The following is a 6,000-nucleotide window of genomic DNA, read 5'->3' as shown; positions in this document are numbered from 1 at the left end:
CGATAGGTAGAGAATAGGGGCAGAACTATCTTTCATCTCAACATCAGGAGGGGGAATCACAATGGTGGGTTGAGAAACCTCTTGTTCTAGAAAAGCAGTGGGGCTAGAACCCATAGGTAGAGGGGAAGTGGAATCACTACGAGCGACATATAACTCACGAAGTACTTGAAGTGTATCACAAAATTTTTCGAGATGGGGATAGTGATGGGAATAATGGCTATAGTTATCACACAAAGCACAAGGGTGATTCATGCTTAAGGATTTTTCATTTTTGTTGGACTCAGGTAAGGTGACATGGACCTTAGGAATGTTAGAGTCTGGAAAAGTATTAGAGACCACATTCTTAATGCGAGGGAGTTTAGGACAATTATTGATGGCATGCCCAACAACATCACACAAACGCATGTGTGATAAGGTTTGGCAGTTTGAGAGGAGCGGGAGTTACTTGGGGTTCCTTGCCTTTGGGTTCATTTTTTTAGGCTTTGTCCCCCTCACCGGATGCTTTCACAACACAAGTGGATTCCTGTTGAGGTTGTTGTAGAACTGAAGCAAAGGAAGGGCTAGGAACAATAGGTTGAATTAGGGTCAAATATATGTAAGGTTTGAGTTTATTAGGAGGAGTGTTTGTGGGAGGATCAATGTACCATACTTAGATCCCAAAGGTAATGTTAGGTAGACTCAACATAGCCATAATAGGGGTAGAAAATATTCCTGGTGGCGGGAATAAGAAATGTATATGACCTAAGGGTTAATGACCCGGGGGAATTGATCATGGATGGTTAAGACCTAGGGGAATGATTCCAGGCTTAAAAGGATTGGGAGAGATACCAGTAGAAGGAAATGGGTCTACAGGAATTGTTCCTGAGGGCTGGGTTGAGTTGGGAGAAGGAGGTTGTGGAGGGGCTGACTACTGTGAAGGCATACCAATCCACTTGTTGGCGGCCTGTGATGCTTGAAGCATGCAAAAATTGGATGAATTAGGCTCAAAAGGGGTAGGTGGTGGGCCAAAATAAGCCCCAAGTAGCGTGGAATATTTATAAACTCTGGGAGACACATCAGTAAAGGTAGGGACAATTTGATTTCCAGTCATAGATGAAATAGTGGTTTGAGGAGAGGTTTGAGACTGAGGGTCATATTAAGTTAACTGGTCGACATTGAAAATCGTTCCATTGTGGGGAATGCACATCTTGTGAAAAACAACAGATGCAACTGCGGACATAGCATAAGTGTAACTATGACCCAACAAGATTTTATAATCTAAGGGGGCATCAATGACTTCAATATCAATCGAGATCGTCTTCTGAGAAAAGATGGCAGGACAATTGTGGTATAAACTGAGAGGTTGTGAGGGATGACCATCCCAAGCACAAAGAGTGATCCACAACACCTAAAGTAGATAATAGAGCTTTCTGTTGTGATGGGCACGTCTGGAGGACTTCCAGTGTTGACATGGATGTAGGATACTATGCCAAGTCATCTACTATGTTGTAGGTATGAGAAAATTTAGAAGAAGCAACATTTCGACGTAATGGACCTTTGTGGATTTTGGGGGTAACCTTGACTTTAGGTAGAGGGATATGTAAGGCACCATTTGGTGACGACATAGGCTTAGTAGAAAATTTGGGTTGGGAATCAATCACTGACTTTGGAGAGGGCTTGTAATATTGGTGCGACCAAGTCTAGAGGTTGACTTGTTCAGTGTTGACTTCTTCAGAATTCATCATAAGGATATGGTAATTATTCTATCCATATTGTGAAGGTGGAGGAGTTTCATCACCCTGTGTGGGTTGAGAAGTTACATATCCTTGATGGGGAAAAGGATTTGTAAGTAAAGACGGTTGTGATGAAGCATGAGGGGGAGGAGGTGTAGAAATGTGCTAAGGTCCTGTAGAAGCAACTGCTTGAGCTTCCCATGCTTGGTGCATCAGAGGTAAAAGGGGACATTCGTGAGTATGATGGCCAAATACTCCATAATAGGAACACAATTTGTTTGTTATAACATCCTTTTTTTTCTTGGGCTATATGCCCTGTTGGTGGGTTGTGGGATTAGGATGGTCACTCTTAGGGGAATTAGGTGGTGGAACTTAGTTGCCTTGGTTACCTTGAGATGGATGGTTTTGATTACCCTTCCCATTATTCCTTCCCTTGGGGTTGGGTGGATTGGTTGCACTCTGGTGAGCATACACTTGACCTTGAGGAGGTGGTTGCTGTTGTGGCAGAGATGGAGGAGGCATGAGAGGTTGGGGCACTAGTACCGGTGGGGGTGGAGTGCTTTGTGGTGCATAAGGATAGTAAGGAATCATGACAACATTTGGATAACCACAATTGACCCTGACATCGAATGATGTGGATGTGGATATGCATATGACGTTCTTGTACCTTGGTAAGTGATGACAAGTGAAAAATCAGGAGGGGGATATGTGTAAGTGGAACTGATCCCCCCTAGGGTTGACCATAAGTCATAGAAGGTTGAGGATATGGTGATAGTTGAGGGTGTGAGATAGATCCAATGATACCATCAACGACATGAGATACCCTCGGTGCATTAGAAGCACCAGGTTGAGGCAGGTTGGGAAGGATAATATAAACGTAATCTGACTGTGAATAGATTAGGTCATATTTCAAAGTTATCTGGAGCGCTTCTTCCTCAGATTAGGGGAAGTGAGAGATGACATCTTTGCCTATGGGGGCCAAACGCGTTCTAAGGAACCAATCCATATAGATGTGGTATTCAAATTCAGGGGCCCTACACATGTTCCTCCTTTTGCTCCATTCTTGAACATGGTTAGATAGGCGAGTGGAAGAAGTTTGATGGAAAGAAATCAAGAGTTCAGTACCAGTGTCATATCAAAGAGGTAGCTAGAAGTATGAAAAAAAAGCTTTGGTGAGAGTCACGAATATGGAATGGGAAACATGTGGTCGATCCACATACCATTTAGCAGTAGCTCTGGTAAGGGTGCATTGGAAAAGGCAAAGACAAATGGAGTCTTCACTGATGAAATTTGATGAACACCACATATGGAAAGAGCGAACATGATTTTTGGGGTCTTCTTAAGGATTACCCATTGAACTTGGGGATGTTGGAAGGAAGATTGGTAGGCACAGTATGCCAATTGGGGTCATGGAGAAGAGTATTGTTGATGAGCTGGCTAAAATTAGGAAGGCTCAAATCAACCATATAGGGGAGAAATGGAAGATTAATGACCATACCAGTAGAGGTTCCACCTGTGGGGTTACCTTGGTTACCACTTTGGTTTCCCACATCCACATTGGTGCCTGACATGGTGGTTGTACGGGGTTGGGAAGATGCAGAATCAAAGGAAGAACTAGAAGAATCAGAAGAACTAGAGTCAGTATGGTGACTTAATGAAGGACTAGGAGGAAGACCTCTAAATCAACAGGTAGGGGTAAGATGTCCTAAAGGAAAATGGGGGTGAAGGCCACGAAGTCTCCACAAGAAATGCCTAGGGGGCACAATGATGTCAAGACAATGATGACTTAATAGACTAAATGGCGATGATAGGAGAAAAGAGTAACAAACATCAAGCAAATACTAGTGTACTGGTGCAAGTGCAAACTAACTATTTTAATATGCTACTCTAATTCAAGAAAACACGTCCTATCAAAGGAAAAATGGCCGTAATAGTAAGATGTGTCCACTCTTATGCTTTATATCTACAAGAAAAAGTAATAAAACCCTGTAAGAAAATATATGATGCAAGCCCAAAACATATAACAACAGTAAAGAAAAGTGCAATAACCCAATATAAGGACTTCAAATGAATAATATTTTATCGAAACACTTGATGAGGAATATTTACATCATGGGTCTGTAGACCCCCCTCCGTGGGATGGGTCCTTTTGATGTCTTTGTGCTTCAACAATCTTATTCTTCTCTCTCAAATATGCAGAAAACCCAAAAGCAAGATGACACTTAAGTAGGAGCTCAATTGTTGTGAGATGATAATGTTCAACGATGATAATGATCATGGTGAAGAATGAATGGAAAACCCTCTTATTTATAACAAAATATTAAGCTAAATTAGGAATTGGAAAATAATAAAAGGTGTAGTCTAACTTATAGACGAAATAGCCTTTTTCATCGAGATTCACCAAAATTTGGCAATACAATTCAAGATTTTTTGTTGTTTAAAATACATTTTTGAATGCATAAATGGATTTAGTGCCCTGAAAAACCCTTGGGGCACTCGAATTATGTAGATTAAACAATTTAAGCTCAAGTTTTTAAAAATCTCGGTCAGATTTTGATTAAAATTAACCAGAAAAATTATAGTGAAAAAAGGCAATTTCATATATAAGTTAGACTACACCAAAATAAAATATTATTGACCAAATCAAAATATAGCCGTTAGGAATAATTTATTATATTTTTTGGATAGGGAAAATATATTCAAAATGGTCAAATATCTTTATTTAGAAAATAGTTGAAGTAATTAACAAATAAAATTATTTATTAATTACTTTGTGATAATTAAGAAAATTGTGAATTTGAAATACTTATTAAATAATGGTTTAGCAATTATTCAAAAAATAAGGATAAGGAATAGAAAATAAATAGTGATTTGTTTAATTATTCCAATGCGATTTAGTCAAATGTGTTAAGAAATAATTAGCAAATAATGATTTAATAATTATTTCTAGAGAAAATTAAATAAATAATGGTTTATTCAATTATTGTTATGGAGTTTTTTTAATTTTAAACATAAATAATTTAATAAAAATGTTTTACTAGATTATTTCCTACAATGAAAGTGATTTTATTATGGTAAAATTAACCCTACATGGTGTATTTTGATCCATCTAGTAAGAAATGGCTAGATGATCATTTTTAGGTGATAACACATTTGTTGAATAACTATCATGGAGTCCTCGAAGACCAACATTTGGTGTATTTATGGTGTGATCCACCGGGAGCCAATACAAGTTTTGATCTAGCGAATAATTTCACTGCAAAAGCCCATTTTTTCAAGTATTAAATATAAAAAAGAATGTCTTATCTAGTCAAAAGCGCTATCAATATCTAGTTTGATGACTGATCCAGGTTTCCCTCCTTCCTTGTTGGATTGTATGGCTTCCTAAACAAGAATAAAATTGTCCAATATCTATCTTTGTTGCATGAACCCCACTTGATTTTCATATATAATCCTTGGAAAGAGTTTCTTTAATCTTGACGCTATGACTTTGGTGAGAATTTTATACACAACATTGTAAAGGGAAATAGGTTTGAATTGAGAGAAATTTAGAGGATTTGTCTATTTTGGGATTAAAGGAAGAAAATAAGAGTGTATACTCCCCGAAATCTTGTTCTTCTTTCTCGTTCCATTTAACATTCTCATAAGATACTTTTTTTTATCATAGGCCAAAATGAATTGTAAAATCTAATAGTGAAATCGTTTGGTCCAGGGGCCTTTTTTGGATTCAAATTCCACATTGCTTCCAAGACCTCCAATTCTTGTATTTATTTGACTAGTTTTTGATTGGTTTTTTTAGATACAATTGATGGAATACATGCTAGAAACTCCTGATCTTGGGCCAAATCAACATCTCTATCTTCCTTGTAAAGAGACTTAAAATAGAGAAATGCCTCCTATTTTATATTATCAAAGGTAGTTAGTCTTAGATTACCTTTATGAACTATTTCTCTTACTTTTTCACATCTCTCCATCCTTTGATTGCTTGTGGAAGAAAGAAGTATTTTTATCATGCACTTGTAGCCATAAACTTCTTGATCTCAATCTTCGGTATTTTTCCTCTTTATGACTTGCTGAGAATATTTGTCTAGCCAACTCCTTTTCTTTTTCTATGTGCCAACTTTCCACTTGACTACTTTCAATTAGACTTTGATGATTTTCAAGTTATTTTACTAGCTCAAGCCTTTTTTGGCTTGGAGCATGATAATTTTCTTTTTCCCATATCCTTAACACTTACTTCATTGGTTTCAGCTTTGATTCCCACACAAAAGAAGGGGATTCAGTGATT

This window comes from Pinus tabuliformis, chromosome J (assembly GCF_031772625.1).
Source record: "Pinus tabuliformis cultivar Carrire ecotype Pingquan chromosome J, CPIR1, whole genome shotgun sequence".
Classification (NCBI taxonomy): domain Eukaryota; kingdom Viridiplantae; phylum Streptophyta; class Pinopsida; order Pinales; family Pinaceae; genus Pinus; species Pinus tabuliformis.
Note: the sequence above shows the minus strand (reverse complement) of the source record.